The 23,204-nt window shown below is 47.4% G+C and overlaps 1 protein-coding gene across 6 annotated transcripts in view; it reads right to left on the bottom strand.

Moving 5' to 3' along the window:
• Positions 1-23,204, bottom strand: part of CCDC92 (coiled-coil domain containing 92) — a 73,288-nt gene that overhangs the window by 16,427 nt on the left and 33,657 nt on the right. Inside the window, exons 1-2 of one of the 6 annotated variants that reach the window (XM_054844506.1) lie at positions 2,821-3,174; positions 1,995-2,184 (exon numbers count right to left, since the gene is read on the bottom strand). The exons of 1 other annotated variant lie outside the window; for it this stretch is intronic. The gene's annotated coding sequence lies outside the window, so the exon portion shown is untranslated. Of the gene's footprint in view, positions 1-1,524; positions 1,634-1,994; positions 2,185-2,820; positions 3,175-4,185; positions 4,288-23,204 lie in introns of those variants that run through there. 4 more of the 6 variants (XM_054844508.1, XM_054844504.1, XM_054844505.1 and 1 more) reach the window with 4 other exon arrangements.

Below are 23,204 nucleotides of genomic sequence, written 5' to 3'. Positions count from 1 at the left end.
GTGTGCTGCAGCAGACATGAAAGAGGCTGCAGAAAGCCAAACCAGAAACCTTTCACGCAACTATCTTTTTTCAACACCAAAATCCTTAGATCTTCCCTTTCTTCATCTGTGGCTTTGCTTTTTAAACCAGCAGTAGGAAAAGTTATGTCCTTTGTCTAGTCAGAACACTCTTAACTATATTTCCCCTAAAGCATCAAATTATTTGACATGCTCATTTTTCAGTAAATCACTGCTCATCAAAAACCACCACTGTGAGTTAGTAACAGACACACAGACATATATGGATACACAAATATATACAGAAAGTGTTACTTGTCAGCAAAAAAAAATTCTTAAGCATTATAAACAGTTTCAGAAAGATGAAGGTGTCTTTTCTCTGTACAAAGTAAACTACAATTTGCTGCATTTTTTTAAACTTTACTATGAAAAATGAGGTTAAACATGAACTTGAGTATAAAGATGAATTACATAATAGTATTCTGTTTACACAGGTAACTATTCAATACATTGTGAATCCTGAGGATATAAAAGCAATCCTTCAAAGCTTTGCTACTTTAAACCACAGAAAAGTAATGAGACGCCTAGAAATGAGTGTCTAACACAGGAGTAAAAGTAAAGTTGCAAACTAGTTCATCACAACTGTATTCCCTCTATTATACTGTGTATAATGTTCAAGGAATATTTTACTTTACATTATGGCCCACATTCTGGAATAATAGCACTGGGGAGTTTTTCCTCTGCCTACTACTGTTAAAGGATTGACTAACGTAGTAGATCTGGATGAACAAATACATTGTCCTTAATACCTACAGCCTCTTGAATTAGGGCACACAGAGGAACAATTTCATTTTTCTAACTCCAAGGACAAAATGCATTGAAAAAAAATCCTTTAAAAGCCCTGAAAGCATGCAATTATATCTGAAATCTGAAGTAAAGGAAACAACTTTAAGGAATGAAATAAGATTGCCATTCTAGAGTTTGCAACAACTACTGGACTGAAAACTACATAGAGCATTTGGATTGTTCATGAGACCCTTGTCTTTCCTAAGGGGATGGAGGAGGAAACTTTACAGATATACTAAGCAGAAGTATGGTAATAGGATCAAAACTAGTAGTTATGCATCAGTTTAGCCAACAGTCTTTTTTTCTACTTAAGCAGCTGATACTTTCCTCTGTTATGACCTCCTGATCTTTGTTGTTTCACTAAAAATGACTACTGGAACCTCAGTACAACCAAAAGCTTGAAAAATTAACAATATTACAAGTCTGCCATTATCTGTTTATAAAGCACTTGCTTTAAATAGGCAATGCAAAAAGCAATGTACAGTTTCAGAGCATAAATGTCTGTCTCCCAGAGGTTCTCTCATAATAAAGCACTACAGAATTACATTCACTAATGAGCAAGTTACATGGAAAAGACACTGTCTTTACAGTCACATCAATTTATCCTTTTTTTTTTTAATTAAGGAGCATAATTTATGTTGCAAAAGCATCAATAAAGCTTTTTAAGCTTAAGTATCTTACCATCTAGGCAAAGCCAACAAGTACCCTGGATGCTTCTAATGCACCTGCAATGCAGATCAAAATGGACAATTCCACCCTCAGGGCTGCCCCAGCTTCTGTGTTTTTATTTACCTTCACTGTCTCAGTTTTACACAATTTAATAAGGCAAACTCAAACGCATACCACTGTTGTCCACAGTGGGAAGGGCCCCTCCTTCCTCCCTGCTGTCCCACCCCATGTCCTGCGTAGGCAAACAGAGCATCTATGCGGCTGGAAGAATCTCCATGTCTGAGGACGCCCTGCACTTCTTTGCTGCCATATCCACAAGCGACAGGCATTCTCCTCAGAAGGAAAAAATCTCCTCATCTCAAATGAAGATTACTCCCTACCCATTCCAAAACATACACAATCCATCCATCCTTCTTCTCTTTGCAGGCCCCATGTTACCCATGAAAACAACACTGTTGTCACTTTATAAAGTGAAAACGTACCATACAAAAGGAGATGAAAGAGGCTGCGATGTAAAACCAGCCCCAGTGGGTGTGGGTGGGGAGTCAGCAGCTCCACCGAAGCATATCTGAATTGTGCAGACAGATGTTGGGGAGGGAGGTGAACCGGCAGACCTCTCTCTCCTGAGCTAGGATACACTTGCAACCAGAAATGAAAGAAACGTCCTTGCCCCTGAACCAGCAGAAAGATAAGGGGTAAAGTGAGCTGCAGGGATAACTCCTTTTCTCCACTGACCAGAAAAAGGGCCCTTTATGGTCTTCAGAGAGAAACGGGGGCACTTTGGTCCAGCGCCAGCACACCCTCGGACAGGCACGCCGCTCCAGGAGCGGCCCGTCCCACACCCCCAGCGGTGCTCCCCGCTCCATTACAACGGCCGCCCCCGGCCCAGGCTGCCCTCACCCCGCCGCCGCAGCGGGAGGAGACCTTTCTCCTCCGAGGCGCTGCTTTTCCAGCTCCCGCAGGACCCGGGACGGCGACCACCCCTCCGAACATAGAGGGGAGGTGGGGAACCCGCCGCTCCGGGGAGGGGAGGTGGGGAACTGGCCTCACAATGCAGCACTGGATGGGGAGGGTCTCTCCGGCGGGCCCGGGGCCGCACAGGGAACAGCCGGTGCGTGCGTAAGGGGGGAAAGGCCTCAGCCCCCTCACAGAGCAGCGATGCCGCCAACCCGCCCCACACCCAGCCCCGGGGGGGATCACGATGCCGTTAACGCCCCCTCAACTGGCCCAGGGTGAAGGGGACAGGATGCCGTACCCCCCCCCCCGCCCCAGCCGGCCCGGGGCCGCCGCCGCTCCCCGGCCCCTCACCTGCTCAGCCCTCCGCAGCGGTGCCGAGGCGGCTCCCTCCCGCCGCAGGCCCCCACGGGCGCACCGGGCCGCCCACCCCTCGCTGCCAGCGGCACGCAGCTGGGTCAGCCGCTGCCGGCGCTCATCGCCCCTCACCACCAGCCGAAAGGAGCCGCGGGGCGCCCCACGGGGCCGGCACTTACCGGCCGCGGGGGGGAACCGGGGGCGGCAGCGCAGGCGCAGGTGTGGCTGCGGCAGCCCGGCCCGTCGCTATGGCAACGGGGGGTCAGCGCTGTCATCGGCCGCGGCCTTATCCCCGCCCACGGGGGGGGGGGGGGGACGCGCCTGCCCCGCGCGCTCGGGAGCGGAGAGCGCGTGCGCTCACCTGCCAGCGTGCGCGTGCACAGGGCAGCGTGCGCATAGGTGTGTGCAGGGGCGTGTGCATGTGTGTGCCAGGAGTAGCGTACATGTACACGTGGGGAGCAGTGCATGCGTGCACGGGCATGCTGTGCAGGGTGCAGTGCATGCATGTGGGTGCACGCGCAGCAGCATATGAACACCGCGCATGCACATGCGTGTGTCGAGAGGTGCACGCTGGTGCGTGTCTGCATGTTTGGAGCAGCGCACGCACGTAGATGCATGTGTGCATGTGTAGTAGTATGCATGCATACACACACGTGTGTGGCTGTGCGAAGGAAGGGGGCGCCTGGAAACGTCTGTGACCAGAGGTTGCGTCCTCCAAAGGACGGTGACAGTGTGCGTGTGCGGATGAGGGGAAAAAAAGAGGGATGCCTGGAGCTGGGGGACTGTTTGTGCTATTGGCAGTATGTCAGCATCTGTCTCTGTGTCCAAACAGTTCATGGCCACATGTGTGTGAATTGCCCTGCAAGCCCTCTGAGATGAGCACAGCTGCATCAGGGCCCCAGTGGAGCAAGCTGCAGTGTGTCCATCTCTGCACATGCACCTTGGCTCTGCAGTGTCATTTCTGCATGAATATATGCATGTGACCTTAAACTGCACACCAGCTGCGCAGGTCCTGGATGTGCAGCCATATGTGGTCGGATAGTCTTTGCGCATCTGTATTTTCTGCATAAAACCACGTGGAAGATTATGCCACGAGGCATAATCACTGGCATGTGATTATATTTCTGGCAGATGCACACAATGTCTTTTCTGTGTTTGTAATGGAAAGAAAATACTTTGTTATAAGGGATTTCAAAATTAAGAGATAGAAACTTAATTTTTGTAAGCAGCCAACAGAAAAAGTTGATTAAAGTTTCTAAAAGTTAGAGATAATAAAAGTACTATACACAACACAGATAACTATTTGAGGCCTTAACCAAAATTAAATTCAGCATTAAGCTGCAAGCTGGTGGATCTGCGTACCTTCAATGTGATTCTGTTGTGCGTGAACAAACGGAGGATGGATCTACATGCGCCTTGCACCTTGCAGCTCCTAAAGCTGGGGAAAATGAAGCGCAACATAGCCTAGAAGGAAATATTTTTAAGAAAGGTTGTTAGTTCTTAGTCAAAGCTAAACCCAAAGATGATCAGTTTTACATGGGCATTTATTTAGAGGTGAAAAGATGGGCACAGGAGGAGATTTACCTGTACGAGTAGTGATGGAGAAAGGCCCTGCAGCGGGAAGGAGCAGGTTGCTGTGTCCCACCAGTGTGGGTGGGGGTCAGCAGTGTCCCCAGGGACCCTCCCAGCCTATGACACACCAGCAGCGACGCAGCTCCCTGTGAATCCCTCCTTCGGGGCATCTCTGTGCGGCAGGCGTGCAAAGCGAGGCTGAACTCAAATGCTGGTTTGCAATGTCAGGCAGACACAGTCCCAGAGAACGAGCCCTCTCCTGTTCATGGCTTTCCCTGCATTTTATCTCAGATCCATCCAGCTTTTTATATAAAATATGGACTCTTAATTTAGGATCCCGTTAGGTGACGAATTAGTCTGAGAAGCTGATTCAGTTAGGACCTGTGCCAAAAAAGAAATGCATTTGCCACTTGAATCATCCTGGCAGGAAAGACGGAAGGATGTTAAATTCAATATGGATCCCTAATAACCTAACATAGATGAAGGAAAAAAAACCCCATCTGGGTGGCTGGAAAGAAAGTGCTTTTTATTAACAGGCCTTAAGATGTGACATTCATACAACAGAAATAGACCCCTGTAACCCACGTAAGGAAAATGTGTTGGGAAAAAAGGGATGAAAATACATTAATTCAGAAATAAAACTGAAATAGTGCCTAAGCATTTTTTCCATGTCCCCCTGGTTTCTCTCAGGTTTTTAGTTCTGTGAAATTTCAGCTTGCAAATGTCACCCCAATTTGTCATTCTTTAAAAGGCTGCTCTGTTTCAGCAGCAGCATCTGCTGCCCCTCGCCAGGTGAGCGGGCCACTGAGCTGCTCCAGTTTCTTCATGTTCAAAATGGGAATATCTTTGTCTTGCAGGGTGCTGTGAGCATGGTAATTATGTGTCATTAATATCTGCAAAGCTCTATAAAACCCTGAAAAGGAGGGTGCTGTGTAATACAGTTAATTATAGCTCAGAAACTCCTCTTTGCAGAGAGTTGGGCTGGAGGAAGCTCTGGCCTCAATCACAACTCCTGGACTTTAGAGATGGCAAGGGTTTTTTCCCAGGAATTCAAAACCCCATTCCATCAAGGCTCTGGGATGTGAACATCTTACAGTAAAGTCTCACATTGTTTATGGTCTCCCAAAATCAGAGATCACAAAAAGCTATGATATGATGTACAGCAGTCCTTAAGGCCCTATGTTGCCTGTGGGTTGTACCTCCAGCGTAATTATCAGTGCTTCATGCAGTTACAACTTTCTGTGAAAACTGCAGGCATCCTGTCAAAGACTGGCTCTAAGCAACCCCTCCCAGAGTCAGACAGAAAATCCATGGGTAAAACCGAAATAAAATCCAGATTTCTTGACTTGCACAATTTGACACTATCAGAAAATCCAGCAAGCAATCTGAGGACCTCTGAGTCCTGGACTTTGGTTCAAAGAACCTCTGTCCCTTCACAGCTTATTCTTCAGCCTTATGGTCAAACTCTACAGGGCAGGGAACTCCTTGCACTGATGGATTTGCCTGGATTTGACGGGATGCAATCATCTACATGGATTTCCAGGACCTTGTTGCTAAGCAGAGAGTTGCAGGTTGGCCAGTTGTCTTGGGACCAGCTGAAGAATTGCTCTGATCCCCTGCCACATAGCCCCACATGCCCTCCGTGGGCTGGCCTGGCTGCATTGGAAATGTGCCATGTTGCTTGCACGAAGCATCTCCAAAGTTTATATATAGAAATAAATCAAGTGGCTTGCAAAGCCTGGACAGCGTAACGCCTGTAGAGGAAGGAGGGCTCCCAGCAGCGCCGACAGCAGGAGCAGCACCTGCCTGCCAGCGCCAGCTCGGGGCTCTTCGCCTTTCCATGCTGTCTGAGGACAGAGGGAGGGACCAGGTAAGAGGATGGGTGGAAATTGGTGTGTACTTGGTGGAGGGGACATGCATACTTTAAAAGACCCATGCTAATTAGTTAACAGGAGATGAGTGCAAGAAGATACTAGGGCAAGGCTGATCCCGTCCTGTGCCTGTCTCAGATGATCTGCCTCCTACCCCTGCTTTCTGTGGTCTTAGGTTTGCTCTCCAGGTTCTACTAGGAGCTGGGACAGAGATTTTCCAGGACATTAGAGGCAGTGCATCTTCCCAATCTTGCTGGCTCTTTGCTTTTAAGGTGCCCCTCTCTCAATCTCTCAATTTCTTTTCCTTGCTTTGTTGTTTAAAGAGCACAGATTACAGGGACAAGAGACAGCAGCAGGCTGCAGAGCTGGAAGCAGAAAAGTTTCATCACCTCTCCTGTGTCACCGCACACGGATATTGCTTTGCTTTGCCATGCATCTGTAATATCAACAGGCACAACTGGCCAGGTTTTGTTTCTGGTAATGCAGATCTAAATCCAGACACCATCCACCTCATAAAGCCAAAAGAGTTACTATTAATTAGATCAGCGTGACTAAGATGAGAATCTGGGATTAGCTTCACATTCACCCCGTCAGGAAGGAGACAGTACCGGAGTGGCTGTCTCTCCTTGCAAGCAGGCAGCCCGCAGGTCATTGCACGAGTCTTCTGCTCTTGACAGCACTGTGCTGGGGGTAGGACAAGGGAAAGTTATCGTGCAGAGTCTTTCCCAGAGCTTGGGGCAAAGTGGGGAACAACGGCCAGGATGAAATTAAACCAAAATGTTAAGATCTGAAGGGTGATGTGATCCCTCCCTGTTCCAAAAAGGAAGATTTTAAAAATCTGAACCAAATGTACATAAGTGTGTGTGTATACAGAGAGACTTCTATACTAATACTTATTTAGTACCTTTGCTATCAGAGATCCTATTGAAGAAGTATCAGTTAAAATACCCAAGGCCTAATTCTGCTCAGTGACACCGGCCAAGCCAGCATTCCTCCCGCAGGGCTGTGCTTGCGTGCCGTCTTCAGTCCCTTTGCTGCATCTTACCAACCGCCTCTAAGATAATTAGCAGTCATCAGATGAGATCTAATTTTTAACAAACTTCTCCCTGCATGGGAGAGGGAGGGGAAAGCTTAGTGAATGGCAGGAAAAGTCAGTGTCAGGGAGTGATGACAGTTCCTTTTATCATCCTCTGAAGCACAGTGACATTACCAAGGATTTATTTACAGAAGCTGGTAGAAATAAGGGAGATGCTGTCAGCTCCTTAAGGCAGAGACTGGTTTTAGTTATTGTTTTCCCTTTGTTTGCACAACACTTAGGCCAGTGGGGTTCCTAGTGCAAGAGGAAGCCTCCTGCTGCAGAACAAGTAACATCTGATGACAAGTGCTGGAACTGAGGCTCAGACATCTACTGAGGAGCAGAACTGGAGAAAGCAGGTCAGGATCCAGGAGACACCTAATCCAGCCTGACATCTGGGACCAGAGGAGCAGAAGGTGGGAGCGGGCTGCCGTAAGTGGCACACGTGTCTATGTGCATGGAGGGAGGCACAACACAGAGATCCTTCTTGCAACTCTGCTGCAGCATGGCTTACCGTTAATAAAACGGTACTGAGCAGAGCATGGTCAGCCATCTCTCCAAGGTGGCACATCGGCCAGCATTGCTTTAGCGGTCATTTGCTTTATAGTGGGATGCTCAGGAGCATCAGTGTTTGTTTTTAGTACAAGGGAGCATCACCTACAAATAGATCTGCCAAGCCTTGCTCTGGAAGTGCATGCAGGCAGCTCCCTGCAGCAGCAGGCAGCCAGAAGGATTTTGCATCCCTGATATCATACATTGCCCAGAAAGCTAATTTAGCGCAAGCTGCCCTTACCTCATCCATTAAATGTGCAAGTGAATTGACCTGCTCCTTGAATATAAAACATTCCTACAATGGCTGGCTGAGAGAAGGCATCAGCCCCTTACTCAGCTCCCTTATCTCTACTTTACCAACCAGACTCTTAGAAAATCCATTATTTTTCAGCATTATTTCATGAGATGGATGTTAGCCAGAATTCTGTGATTGTACATATCCTAACAAGGACAAAAGCAGTTCCCACCTTTTGATTATATAATGGGCCTTTCCCAGGAACCTGGGGAGTAAGGGTTTCCATTTCAGTCAGAAAGGGTGTGATTAAGGCCCTCTTCAACTAGGCAGCTAAACTTAGACCATCAGTCTGCAAAGGAAGAAGGACAACTTGTGAACAGCCTAGAAATAAGAGGAGAAGAACAAACATTTTTTGAGTGCAAAAGACGACCTATGACATCTGCATTTTCTTTTGTTTTGTAAGGCTTTTATAAAAAAAGATCTAGTCTAAATACATAAGTAATCACCGACAGATTTATGTATATATGCCCAGGCTCTGCCTACTGTATTCTATCAGAGATCATCAGGAAAAAGGTCAGTGACCTCTGTGTTGAGGGAACAAAACACACATACAGAACCTTGTCTGTTTTGTCAGACCCACTAGATGCGCTGTAGCTATTACCATGCATTAGCTCTCGTCACATAAATTTACACACAAGCCATGATTGCTTCCTTTCAGGTCAGTGATAAAGCAGCTTTGGAGAAGCAGATTTGCAGCAGGAGATGTACCCTTGGGCCAAAGAATCGTTAAATTATCAGCATCAAGAAACCTACTGCAATGTGACTTGACAGTTGTATGGTACTAGGAGGAAGCTGTGTTTACTCTGGAGTTTTTAAACCGGGCTTACATTGAACTTTTTTTTTTTCTTTTCTGAGTAATTTCCCATCATTGCTACCACATGGGTTCATTTCCATGGCAGACAGAAGAAAAGACAAGTCACTGCAGTTGTCAATAGCTGAATCAGCACCATCATCTCAGCAGGTCCTGGGGCCAGCAGGCTGATACCTGCTTCCCCCAGTGTCGTGGTTTAACCCCAGCCGGCAGCTCAGCCCCACGCAGCCGCTTGCTCACTTCCCCCCCCAGTGGGATGGGGGAGAGAATTGGAAGGGTAAGAGTGAGAAAACTTGTGGGTTGAGATAAAGACAGTTTAATAGGGAAAGCAAAAGCCGTGCACACAAGCAAAGCAAACGAAGGAATTCATTCCCCACTTCCCATGGGCAGGCAGGTGTTCAGCCATCCCCAGGAAAGCAGGGCTTCATCATGCGTAACAGTTACTTGGGAACACAAACACCGTGACTTCGAACAATCCTCCCTTCCTCCTTCTTACCCCAGCTTTATCTGCTGAGCATGACGTCATATTGTATGGAATATCTCTTGGGTCAGCTGGGGTCAGCTGTCCTGGCTGTGTCCCCTCCAACTCCTTGTGCACCCCCAGCTACTTGCTCGTGGGGTGGTGTGAGGACCAGAAAAGGCCTTGGCTCTGTGTAAGCACTGCTCAGCAGTAATGAAAGCATTCCTGTATTCTCAACGCTGTTTTCAGCACAAACCCAAAACACAGCCCTGTACCCAGCTACTGTGAAGACAATTAACTCTCTCCCAGCCAAAACCAGCACACCCAGCAATACAGGCAAGCAGGTGTGCAATTCAAAATCCTGGCTGTACCTAAGAGTAAAGTCAAGCACATAAGAAAGTACTAGGCTAAACGATTCTAAGGGGTCCAGAAGTCCTGCACCAACCGCACTCTGTGCTTTATAATCCTGCTCAGTACTCATGTGAGTCTGATCACCTTGCACACAACCAGCCCCCTGCTGCCACAGTCCTCCATGGCCTTCTCATAATAAGCAGTGCATATATGAAAAGCTTTAAACCTTGTTGGACAAAGAGTGGGAGAAATACAGGATTCCTTTTGCTGATGGGAGATTCAAGGCATGGAAATATCAATTAACCTGCCAGAGCACGCTGGGAAGCTGAGCTACATTGCCTGGGGGCCTGCCTCATGTTTTAAGAGAGATGATCTCTATTCCCATGGAACAGAACACGCTTACTGTTAGCTAGGGAAGTGCAGATGCCTATAGTCTGGCTTGCAAAGAAAAGAGCTTTAAATGACCAGGAAACAGCACAAAGATCTGAGCTTGCTTTATGAACCTAAAACACGCACTTGCCTGTAAGTGTAACATTCCCCCTCCATACAACTCTGCTGCTCCATGGTCTCTAGGTGAGGAAAAATGAAGGGATTTTGTTTTATCTTCCCTGATGGTGACTGGTAATGACCTGTGAATTGGTGTCATGTGTGGCCTTTCTTTTTGCAGGCTGTAAAACAATTAGACCTGTTCCTCAGTTATAGTTTTGCTCCTTGCATCTGGGAGGGTTTTTGTGCTTGCTGCTGGGGAACACTGTGTATCTGGGAGTTGTAAAGATGTCTGTGGTTTTATTGCTAGATTTTTACAAACCTCAGGTTTGTATTTTTATTATGATTGCTGCTATGAGGATATTTTTAAAAAAAATGTGTTTCTCTTTGAGATTACGTTTCACTCTGTTCATCTTTCTCCCAGCATTTTAGGGAGTTGGGGGATACTGGCAAAACATGCAGAGTAAGCAAAGGAGGTCTCCTCCACCCCAAATCCTACCTTTACCAAACTGGGGAGGCACAGGATGTTTTCATTTATTAAATTAACATAGGCTTGGGCTAGTGTGAAGCAGCGTCTGAACAGAGCAGGGCATGCTGTGATGTTAACAGCCCAAGACTGTGCCATTTTCCCTCTCCCATCAGAGCTGCTGAATGTTTTCCCAGCCTTCCTTTTTTGCTCATCAGAACCTTAAATAAATACCCCGTTCTTGGGGTAATGGACAAATTGCACAGGTGTTTAACCATCACTGTTTCAAACCTGTTTTCAGACTGGCATGATTGTATTTCAGATTGATTAAGCAAATGATATGCAAAGAGTAAATATCTTCCTTCCCTCTCTTACCTGAGGCTAATGGTATAGTTGAGATGTAGAGATGCGCTGGCATTTGGCTGCTGCAGAGCTGTATCAATTCTATGTTGTTACTAGTCAGGGGAACTCTAAAACCTCATCATCTTGCCTTGGAGATACAGAATTGGTTTCCATTAGCTTGCTGAAAAGACCAAAAAAGGCACGTAGGAACCTGCAGACATGAAACTTGTGGTCAGTCTCGGCTCATATCTTTTTATTGTGTTCACTTTCAAAGGAGTCCAAAGAACCTGGCAACTATTTAGGAGTTGGTGATAGACCTGTAAATTACATGGCAGTGTCCTGAAAAGAGCCAGCTTCAGTATCTGGAAAGAAGAAAGTTAAAGTCCATTTACTATATGAGCTGTTGCAAACACTCAGACCTTCTGATCGATAGGAAGAGGATAGGAACAGCTTAGGATAGAATATTTTTAGATGTTGGGAGTTATCCTGTATTATTTATTATCAGGGATGGTTTGGTCCAGGCACTGATAATGACAGTGCTGTAGTCACCGAGTCTCAGCCTTCAATAAAGTATTCATGGGTACCATTAAAATGCTGTTGCTTACGTCCTCAACAGATTTTGCAGGGATGAAATCTGAGATAACACTGGGATGAGAGGCTGCTTGACCAACTGACTGGAGCCTTTGGAGGGTCCTGGGTACTGGTTTTCCTTCTGGCTCTATCTGCTCTGTGACCTTTAGCAAGGCAGTTCCTTTCTCTCTGCCCACCTCCTGCCTGGCCAGGACAGTCTCTGGCTGTACAAGTCTGCAGTGCCTGGAACAACAGGACGGAGACGTCAGTGAGGCTTCTTGGCAGCAGAGGGATGCCAGCAGCAGATAATCACCAACCTGAGTCATTGGGTTTGCATAAACAAAAAGCTGCTCCATCAGATACAGTCTGTGCCCCGGCCACCCCTTCTCTGGACCTTGCTGTGACACCCTGCTGACAGCAGATCTGTCCCTGGTGCAGGTTCCTCCCTGGGCCTCCACGCGTGCCTGGGGCATGAACAGAGCCAGGCTCCGGGGAACGTTTCTGAATAAAACCAGAGGAGATATAAGGCTTTGTATTTTGTTTTGATTTTTTTCCATATGGGGTATGGTGGTTTGGCATCTATCAAGTGAACAGATTAAGAACAGATGGGGAAAGATGTGAAACCCCATTGATCTCTGAGGGATTATTTCAGAAACACAGAGAACAAACGCATGCTGGATTCTGGCCCCTGCTCTTACGTCCTTTCTGCAGGCACTGCCCAAAATGTGCTTCGTGCTGGGGAAGAGCTCCTCTGCTCCTGTGCCTTGGGCACCTCTGATCTTTTGCCCTTCTGGTGCAGCTGCCCCCGTTCCAGCCTCCATCATCTCAGGCTGTACCTGGGTTGTACCGGGGGACCCACTTGGGGTTCCCCCCCAGCAAGGGGCTGCGAGGAGAAGGGCTGCACCCTGCCCTGCACCCACAGCCCAAAGGCACAGAGACCCTGACCCCTTTCCTTCGTCCATGCTGTGGGCTGCAAGCAGCCAGCTTGTAGCTCTATTTCACAGTTGGCTTATTTTCTGTCTTTAAAACAAAGTCAGGTCACAAACTCCACATAACACATCCCTACTCCAATGCAGTCCTTAGCCAGGGTATCACCACATGCATTTTTTGCTTGCAGCCAGCAGAGGACACTTGCTTTCTTTGCAAAGAGTTTGCCCTGCACTTGGCTGCAACAAAGTAAAAGAGGAAAAGATTCAGGGTCTGGCCACACGTGGGCACTGGAACAGCAAAAGATGGGCCTGTCCCAGGCTGCTTTCTAGCCCCAGGGCTCTGGTGATGCCTTTTTCCTTAGCCTTTCATGAGAAGTTTGAGATGTGCCTGCAACACACTGTAAACCCAGCAAGCTGGCTGCGCCAGGGTCCCTGGGATATGTAAGTCCTTTGGGGGGTTTGTAACCCCCCCAGATGTGGTATTACTATGCTTTGCTTTGGAGCAAATAACTCCATGGGTGGCAGGAGGATGTGGGCTGACCTGGCATGGTGGGTGCTGGTAGCAGCACAGACCTCTGTACACAATGCAAAACCTTGGCAAACATTAAATTACCGAGCTTGAACTGAGCTCTCTGTTGCAAGGCTGTGTAAGCAAATGAGCTTCAATCTGGATCAGATGTTTAACTGCAGACTTGGTACCTTTGAGATTCAGATAGTGCTCAAGAGAACATATTGAAGCCAAGGCAGGACTAATCCCTGACCTCCACAGCCTGTTTGGCTGCTCTGATGGCCTGGAGGAACATTAAAGTTCCCTCAGTATTTGGCTGTGTGGCCCTGGGGGCCTGAGCCACGCAGAACAAGCCAGGGTTGGAGCCCACAGCCCCACTGCTGCTAACATGTAGGCTGTGAGCAGTTTTGTGGCAGTGGATTGGCAGGGCGAGAGGCACGCTGGGCTCTTGGGTGCCCCATGCAGCTTAGCCCTCTTTGAGGGAGCCTTTCTGCCACATGTGGCTCACAACCCTGTGCTAATCTTTATACTGCAAGACTTGACTGCAGGACAGCAAAATAAGGCCCTGATCCTGCAAATGGCTACGCCTATAAACTGCCCCGCTTCCTTCAGGGGCTGGGCTTGCCTGTGCTGTTAAGCAAGGGCATGGATGTTTGCAGGGCAAGATCTCATTGTATTAAGTTTTGCACTGACCTGAGCGTCCATCTGTAAATGTGCTGCTCCTGCTTTTCTTTTTCAGGCCAGCCGTGTTAGCATTTGCAGGGGTTGTCTCTGGGGAGAAGGGCACTTGAAAAGGCTGGTTTTGTTTACACTAACATTTTTTAATCGTGGGTTACTTTTCGTTTAAGGGTTGCTACTGGCTTTCCCCACCTCATGTTTTCCTTCTGATGATTTATGGGAAGGGAACATCCACATGTTTTCCTTCTGATGATTTATGGGAAGGGAACCAACAAAAGGAGAAAGAATAAAAGTTAAACCTCTGTGGAGAGCCCAAGAAGCGTGCAGGTCACCTTTGAAACTGCGCTATGTAAAATCATCGCAGTTACATCTAACCAGTAAGCACTTACGTCTTTAAATCATCTTCTTTAGGGACTTGGGGACCCATACAGAGAAAATGGAGTCAGAATAGTTTAAAGCTATGTACACTATGTTTTTGCTTCCAGAAATAAACACATACCTCAGGTTCTGAATGATGCAGTGGGAGATGCCCATGGTGCCTAGATGAGTCTGGGTTTTGGTCAGCTGTGCTATGCCTTCCCCTTCTGACTGTCCTCTGTATTGGAGGGAAATACGGACTTTACTCCTGGCCCACAAACGAAATCTTGGTCTTAAACGAGTGATCGAGCATGATACCTGGAGCTGTAAAGGCAACAAAGACAAATGTGCAGAAAAACATACAGAAGTCATGGAGAAAGTACTCCTGTCTTTCACCACAAATGGGCCTCAATATAGCTCTCCTGAGAAATATGTGAAAAACGTGGAGCCTTCCAGGCATGGAAGCAGCACTCTGTGGGCTGCGTGGTGCTGGAGCTGAGCCTGAACATGGCCTGTGGACTCTGCACCTCACCTGGGGCTCCCATGTTTACCCCAGCTCTCGCTAGCATTGCAGGAATAACCACAGCTACAAGCCACCAGGCTCCTTCACCTCCCATTGATCCCAGGCTGCCTGTAACCGGGACCAGCTGTAGGAGAGGACCCAGGAGGTCCTACCCAGCTCTACAATAAAAACTGTCTCCGTCCCAGAACCAGCACAAGCCCAGTCTCTGGCACAACAACTTGAGGGATACATTTCCAGCACAGTGGAGCCAGTGCTCATGGTAGCTGAAGTGCCCCGCTAATCAGCGGGAAGGTGAGGTGCAGCAGACATACAGGCGAACCTTGGGTCCATAACATAGGCCAGACCCTGATCCAGCCATAAAAGTCCCACGTTAGTCTTTAAAGATTTGTTAGCTGGAATTAAGCAGCTTTCTGGTCCCTTTTTGGTCACATCAGCTATATGTAACAATCCCTCCTAGCCCATTAACAAAAAGAGCTGGCAAGCCTAGATTTGATGACTGCCTAAACAATATGAAGAGGTGGTGATTTGCCGGTGATGTGTAAAAACAGGCAACAAATCAGCTGGCAACATGCACTGGACTGAAATGAAATCAAAGCAAAAGACAGATGACTTTGAATGGGCTCCAAAGGTCACAGAGAAACAAGCAAAAACTGATAAAGTTCACAGGAAAACAGAGCAAGCAGAAGGAGCGCTGCATCTTCTTGGCACTAGGAGCTGTTGGCATCTGACTTGCAACAAATGTATTTATGAGTTAAAAAAATAAATTTATCTGGAGGGAGGCTGGAGGCGTAAAAAAGAAAATTAACTGATGCATATAAGCCTACGTGTTAAAACACTGGGCAGAGTGTGCAGAAACCATGGTGCTGGGAAAGGCTGAGTTGCAGTGGAGCTTCGATGCTGCAGGGATGGTGATGCTGGAGGCAGGCTCCAGCGGTGGCTGTCCCTCATGGTAGGTGCAATGGGTTACAGCTGCAGGACTGTAACCGTGCCCCATCAGTGCTTCACGCTGTCCCAACTATTCATTAGTCACACGAAAGGACCTCCTTCACACCATACAGCCTGCTCAAGAGGATGGCTATTGTGTAAGAGATTAACACAGAAGAAACAGCTCCAGCATTAGAGCTCAGAGGCCAATCAATGGTCCTTACATAAGGCAAGATATAACCACTAATAAGAAAAAAGCAAAAAAGAGCCTTTGCATTGAGGACACAAAATAGCAGTGCACCAAAGTCATCAGAAAAAGCACTCTCAGCTCAGTGCAAGGAACTCAGAAGCCACGAACAGCAGGGCAACCTACCCATGGGGGCATGCCTAAGCAGAAGGAGGATATAAGTGTAAGATGGTACTTTCCTAATTAGAGGATCTGCTTAGCTATGTTATGTTCCACGCAATATCATTGAAACACACAAGTTTTCATCTTTTGGCAGTTTGGTTGGTACAGCATTTAATTATGTCTGCAGCTTGGGGCTGGTAGCAAATGCTTTTCAGGCACCTAACAGGGATAAAACAGGCAGAAAAAGTGCCAGGTATCGGATTCTCTCTTGGCCTTTAGCAAGGACAGAATCCAGCCCCCACAGTACCTCCTATGCATTTTCCTTAGTATTGCATTAGGAAGCAGCTGTAGTCGGCTTGGAGCCACCAAGCCCAGAGAAATGGGAAACACATAAGGGAATGGTTTACACCAGTTCCTTCCAGCACTGTGACAGGAAGAGTTCAAATCAGCGTGTGGGTCACAAGCTGCCATCAGTCCCTTAGGGGTTTGAGCTCTTGTGGGCATCAACTTCCTGCAGCAGCAATCCTCAACCTGGACATCAGAAAAACACAGTCCACGTGCCAAATCAAGAGCTTCTGATTGCCCCCAGCTAATGGCACTGGACTTTTGGGATCCATGGCAGAGACCTTCATGACGATCCAGCCTCAGACCTGTTAGAAATGGCTTGCTTTTGTCATGCAAAAAATCCTGCACCCTCCAAGCCCCTGCATGCCCCCCGCCATGGTGTTGTGGGGGATACACAAGCTTCATGTGGGGGAGGGACTGGCTCAGTGCTGTCTGGTTTGGGTGGAGAAGTGGGTGGCGGGTGATGCCATTTCCAATTCCTAGCAGGAATCTGGATGCGTCTGTGCTGGGAAATTGCAAAATCGTACATTGTGCTAATTAATGCCAAACAGGAGGGCTTTGAATATACATCATCAGAATAACCTTTAGCAACCACTAGATGCCTTCCATCCATGAGTATCTCATAAAAAGCATTTATATTTATTACGTGGCAATGGAAATACATCTCAAGAGCAAACTGCCCAGCGTAACCATAATGCCGAGTTAGGATTAAATTGTCTAGCATGCACAGAATGAAACACCACTCCGTTCATTCATGCTCCGGGAGTGCTATTTTCACCACTGGCAGCTCCTGCTGCACTAACTAAAATACTTCTGATCCAGTCCAACAAGTTTTTTTCCAGGTTTGCTTCTCCACAGTGAAACCACAGACTGTGCTATATGGAAAGCTCTGAGCCTTGAAAAGTCTAGAGTTACTGTAGGTTGCAGCGGTTGGATTTGATCCTAAAACAATGAAACCAAATGTGAAAAAGACACAGATGGCTGTCGCCTCTGTGCCATTTGGAGTGGTTTTTGGTTTCTAGCCAGTCAGCCCCATGCCACAGTTATGCAAATAAAGGCAGCAAAGTTTGATGCAGTGGTATATGCATCTCTAACAGACTGGGGCATGAGGGATAAAATAGCTGAGTGTTTTTGAAGAGGGCAAAAAGATCATCAGACCAGCTTGAAGGACAGAGGATTTAAGGACACAAGGTGAAACCTTGTCTTCACTTAAGGAAAAGGAGCCTTTGCGATGGCTTTTGATGGACCTGGATACCTGTGTGCTCGTGGGCACGTAGAAGGCTGATAAAGCCTGAAAGCCCTCCTCCTCTGTGGTCCTCAGCCCTGGGGGAGGTGGTTGCTTGTCCTGTCTATGTAACGTCAACTCCTTGGGGTGCAGGCACTCGTGTGGAGTTCAGCCCTGCTAGGCTAACAACTAAGAGCAATGAGAGGCAGAAAAGGGAAGAGCCTGATGAGAAGAGGAATGAGAAGCAGCCATGGGAAAATAGTTTAAATTGCCTTGACTGAGGGTGCACCGCCAAGGTCTAGACCTTGAATTCAGCGTGGTGTAAGGGGATGTGAACAAAACTGCATCCCCTGACTCGAGAGCTGGATTTAGCCCTGTGGTGAACTTCAAGAAGAAACAAATGGGTAGGACTGGGCTGCAATCCTACGCTAAAAATGCTGTTCTCCAGTGAGACACCAGTAACAGAGCAGATCTTGATCTCTGATAATTAAACTCCTAATCAACCCCTTTTTAAAACTGCCCAATGGTTCCCTTCTCAATCTCTTGTGAGGATGGGGAGGCTTAGAAATGTAATACAATTCTGTGGTTGAGTTAAACATCAGGCAGGTTTCAGACTATGTTTTACTAGAACCAGATGAATTTCTAAGCTCAAAATCCAGCATACAGAATGCTGATTAAGTTTGATCTGGTGACCATCTGTCCTTGTGTTTGTAGTATGAGTAGCTAAATGAAATTCTGGAAGAAAAGGGTTATCTTAAATACACACAGGATAAAGCAAATTGAAGAAAGCCCCATTTACTGTTGCTATGTGAATCTTCTCAGCAAAAGGGGAAGATTAGGCTTGTCTCTGAAGTTACATATGCTCAAGTTCACTTTTTCTGACTCTTAGAAGCTGAAACATCAATCTGTTAAGTTTTGCTTTAATTGCACCTTGTGAATTTTCCTTTAACTGCACACTAAATCCAAGCAGACAATAGATTGAGTTCTGTTAGTGAGAAATGTTTCACTGTCAGAGCAAGTCAGTGTCTTGGAAGGTGTAAATTGGTGCAGCTCGATGCAATTTCCCACCCCTTCCAACTCAACTTGGGCCAGTAATCACCAAAAATTGCGCTCCCACCCTTCATCCTTATATCTATCTATGTATCTATCCATCTTTTTACTTAGAGCAAGTGAACACAGTTACATTATGAGTATTAGCTCAATAACCAACCAAAGGTCATCAAAGAGCAGAGGTGATGGCTGCCAGACTTTTGTCCAATCATAATGGAAATTTGCTGGAGAAAAGAACAGTAGGAGAAGTGATGGCATAACATAATGCCCTCCTTTGAAGAGAGCCAGCTAAGAGGCTGGGCCCATTGGCAGATGGAATAGGGAAGAAGAGAAAGTATTGGGAAAGGCAGAAAAATAGCACTGTGGGGATCACAAATACAGAAACAGAGACAGTGCTTGTAAGGCTTGCTAACGGAAATGGTTTCTAATGTGCAAAGGCACCAACTTCTGGTCCCCAAGCACCATCTCATGCCACTGGCTTCTTCGTGTGAAGAGCCACAGAGAACGCAAAGCAAAAACTAATTCAGTCTGTGTCCTTTGCCAGTTTTCCCCAGCTGCCCGAGGGACTTTGCTCTTTGAAATGGAGGGTATCTGTTCTTTAAAAGGAGTTGTTCACATGTCAGCAAGTCAGTCTGTGTACCAAAGGAAAGATGCCGAGGATGGCTGCAGGGCTTGGGCTGGGGTGCAGGACAGCAACACAAGAGGAGGCTGCTCAGCAATAACCACAACAAAAACGACTGGCTAAGATTTGGGGAGCGCCTTGGGTGTGGGAAGCTCTCTGCTACTAAGGGAGCTGCCTGTTCCAGGCTTTCCCACTGCTTACCCTGAGCCTGACTGCTTGATCTCCAAGTAAAAGGGAAAAGTCTGCAACTGTGATGCTTTTCTGGGGAAAGAGAGAGCCACAAGAAGTCCCTTGAGGGGCATGAAAGGAGTTTGGCATGAAGAGCCAAGCAGATGTGTTTGAAATTCCATGTGTATTGGCTTGTCTGCCCTGGTGACTCCCTGCTACCACAGGCACAGCCTGCCTGTATTAATAGTCACATTAGGTGCTCATTTCCAATGGCCAGGAGGGAGGTCGTATAGAAAGTACCTGTGCAAATGCATCTAGCTTTGATAAAATCCTGCCTTTAGTGTTCAAAGTCTCCAGCTGACACAAGAAAACCCAATCATTAGGATCCTTTCTACCTCAAACAACCCTAGGAAAAGAGCACATTGTTTGGACGTCACTGGGCTACATCTATGCTTTTTACATGACCTTTTTCTTTGCATTTTCTTTTTCTTTCTGAAGTTTAGAGATGCTTGTTTTTCTTGCTAATTCTTTCCTCCCGGGTGCTGATAGGGATCTTTGTAACATGAGGCCAGCTGGAAGAAATTCAAACTGCTTTCTAAATGTTGTTATGATAGAGTGCGGGGGACGTGTCTTTGAAGCTGCCAGGCTCAAGAGATGTCCCTGATTCAGGAGAAGCAAGAAGCAATTAAGTTCTTTTTCTGGAACAAGATTGGAACCCCTACCTGTGAAAACACAAGCCACTTGCTGGTGTCACCCCCCACCAACCTCTAGGGAAAAGAAAACTTAGGTAGATGTTATTTAGTTGGTGTTTCTGCATCCTGGGAGGACAAGGGCCTTGGGCAGAGCCACCTCCTGGTACAAGGGAGACTGCAGTCTGACTGTTCAAGCAAATAGTCCAGTTCAAGTGGATTTGTGCTTCATAGCTCAAATTAAGCCCTCTATTAAACCTGGAGAAGGAACAAAAGAGTCCCCTCCCTCTGCCTTCTCGCTTCAAAAAATGGTAAATATTTTAAAGAATCTGTTGCTGGCAAATGTGTGAGGCAAGTCAAGGCAATAACCCTGTGGCAGGACACAGGAATTGGGAAGGTTTTCATGGGGGAGACATTGGGAGACACGTGGGAGATCTTTTTTAGTTCCTTTGCTTCTGATTGTTCTTTTTCGCTGCACTGATCCTGCTGTACCTGCATGAATCCCTGAGCCTCCACGACACTGCTGTGGTCAGTGGAACAGGGGCTGTCCCACGATTAACACGAGTCCTGTGTGGGACAGAAAGGAGGTGATGGGCACCATGGCCGTACCTGGCATCTCTCCTATCCCATCTGCTCCTGCTGTGGTCCCTCACTGGTGGGTGCTTCTCAGTTGCCATTATTCAAAGTTGATTAAAAAGGGACTGTGGAAAGAGAACAGGGGCAAGTCCCACTCCCTGCTCACACAGGTAGCCCTCCTTACATTCAGTGAGCTGATACACTTTGTCTCCCTGACTGGGTCAAAAACATGCTTGTTTAAGGGAAAGTTGAAATCCTGGCCTCATGCCTGGAAGCTTCAGGTGTTTAGGCACAAAGCAGGGGCTTGCACTGCCTAAATACAGCCCTGCCTGCTGGAAGAACTGTTTGATTGCTCCATCTCTTTCTCTGTCAAGGAAGGCTTGTCTCTCACTCTCTCCTTCCCAGCCCTTTCTGCAGCCTGGGGAATGGGGCTACATCGGTCCTGTGGGAGATGGTTCCACGAGGCACACGTTGGTTATCAGCACCTTGGCAGAGATAAAGAAGGCAGACTTCCTCCAGGGAAGAGATATTCAGCCTATTCAGCCTCATGCTTATATTACTGATTCAGTCCTAGTTCAACTCCAATGTGTAGGGGAAAAGAAAAAGAAAAGAAAAAAAAAAAAAAAAGGCTTTCCTCAGAGCCAGACTTTAAGAAAAGCCCTGCAGTTTATTGAGTGGTGGCCCCTTTGAAAATCTGGCTTCAGTCATGGCTACTGAGCCCTTACAAGTTTCTTCTTCAGAGGAGAAGCGACTTGATGGGACTTTGGCATGGTGGGAGACTGACAAGCCCTCACAAAAGACATTTGTAATGTGTGGGGCCTGGGAAGCAAAACGAAGAGACAGCCAACAGCCCCAAGGAAGTGGAAGGGAAGAAGCTGCACGTGGTCTCTCTATCTGCAGAGAAGAATCCAGGTCTGCTCGGTTTCACCTCCCTCCCCCATCTTCCCTTTGTAGAAGTTTCCTGTGCAGACAGTTTCTATAGGCATTTCCTGCGAAGGTTGCACAGCCAAAGTTGCATTTTTTTTGAACCGCACTTTGCAAAGTTAAAGGGGGGTGTGTGTGTGTGTGGAGCACAGAAGTATAATACGGACGCAACTTTATCTGCACAGACAAAGTGTAAGCAAGTTACCAGCCAACTCTAACAGACTACATCAAATCATACAATCTCTTAAAACATGCAGTGGCAAAAGCATCATGCTGCCTGTCTGGAGCCGGCCTTGCTCGAGCTTTGCAGGGCTCTGCTCCCTCAGCTCCATTGTGCCCTGCTTTCCCCAGCGTGCGAAGCAAAACCCAGAGCAAGGAAAAGCAGGTGCCTCTGGCAACCTCCTGGCCCTGGGTGCTGCGACAGCTTTACCCTGTGCTTCCACATCCCTCCTCTCTCCATCCACCTGCTTGCTCTTGCCTTTTCCATGATGCTAGTATTTTGGAGCAGGAACGGTCTGTTTCACGTGCCTCTGTGTGTAGCAGTTTTTGTAAAGGGGCCCTGTTTCCTGGCTGAGGGCTCTGAGCACTCCCATATCTACATCTGCATAGGACATTACAATTCTCTGCCTTGGGAAGAGATAGCGCATGGCCATTTTCCCTCCTCTAAGGCTATGGGGAGGCAATAGCCTGCAATGGGGATGTAATCACTTTGCCACGGGTGCACTGCCTGTGGCAAAGCCCTGGGAAGGGCTCCCTTTGTTGGACGACTTTAGGGTAGGCATACAGCTCTGAGGAATGAGGAATCCCTGCTCCTGCCCTGCAGGAGGAAGAGGCACTGGGACACCATCGCTAGGGACATCTAATTGCTATAAATAATGGCAGCTGCAAGTAGAGAAATCAGACAATCAGCTTTGGCTCTGTCCTGTTTCTCTTGGCTCCACAGACGAACAGAACTAGGGTGATTTTTGACAAATCTAGTGCCAAGGCAAGGCAGGCAGGTTTGTAAAAGAAAAAGACTGCTCTTGACCATCCGGTCTCCAGTACACATACTGCTTTCCAAGGGTCAAGTACAGGGAAAGAGCTTCAGAGGACTTGAAGTCCATGAGGACCCCACATGAGAACTGATGCCAGGTTGGCCCAAAGGATGCAGCTGACATCTGCCAGCTAATTATTTCGTTAGTTATTTTAAAAAACTGACTCAGCTAGGGATGATCCCACCCAACAGTGGCACCTGTAATTAATACAATGCACAGAACAGGACAAGTATCCCAGATAAGATCCAGGGATAGCATTCATATTGCTCTCCCTGATCAAGCCTCTTGAGACAAGTAAAAACACAGAGCAACAGCCCAGGTTGGGGTGCCCACGGGTAAATCAAACAAAGGGAGTGTCCTGGCAAGAACATTAGCAAGTGAACATGTCCTAAGAACACCGAGGAACCAATGGGGATGGAACCACCCTGTCCTGAGCTATACTTAGCGTCCATCTCCCCCGAAATCACAGCATGCTGAGTGGTTCTCAGCCCCATGTGAGCTGTAGTCCAGTGGCTGTAACCCTTCCTTCCCATCCCAGAGCAAGCGAGTGCCCAGTGAATCTCATTGCTCTAACTCTGGCAAACCTTGGCACCAGGAACGCGGAGCAGCCTGCAGAGTTGCCACCCTCA

The sequence above is a fragment of the Grus americana genome, chromosome 16, assembly GCF_028858705.1.
Source record: "Grus americana isolate bGruAme1 chromosome 16, bGruAme1.mat, whole genome shotgun sequence".
NCBI lineage: Eukaryota > Metazoa > Chordata > Aves > Gruiformes > Gruidae > Grus > Grus americana.
Note: the sequence above shows the minus strand (reverse complement) of the source record. Positions and strands in the feature narration are given on the sequence as shown.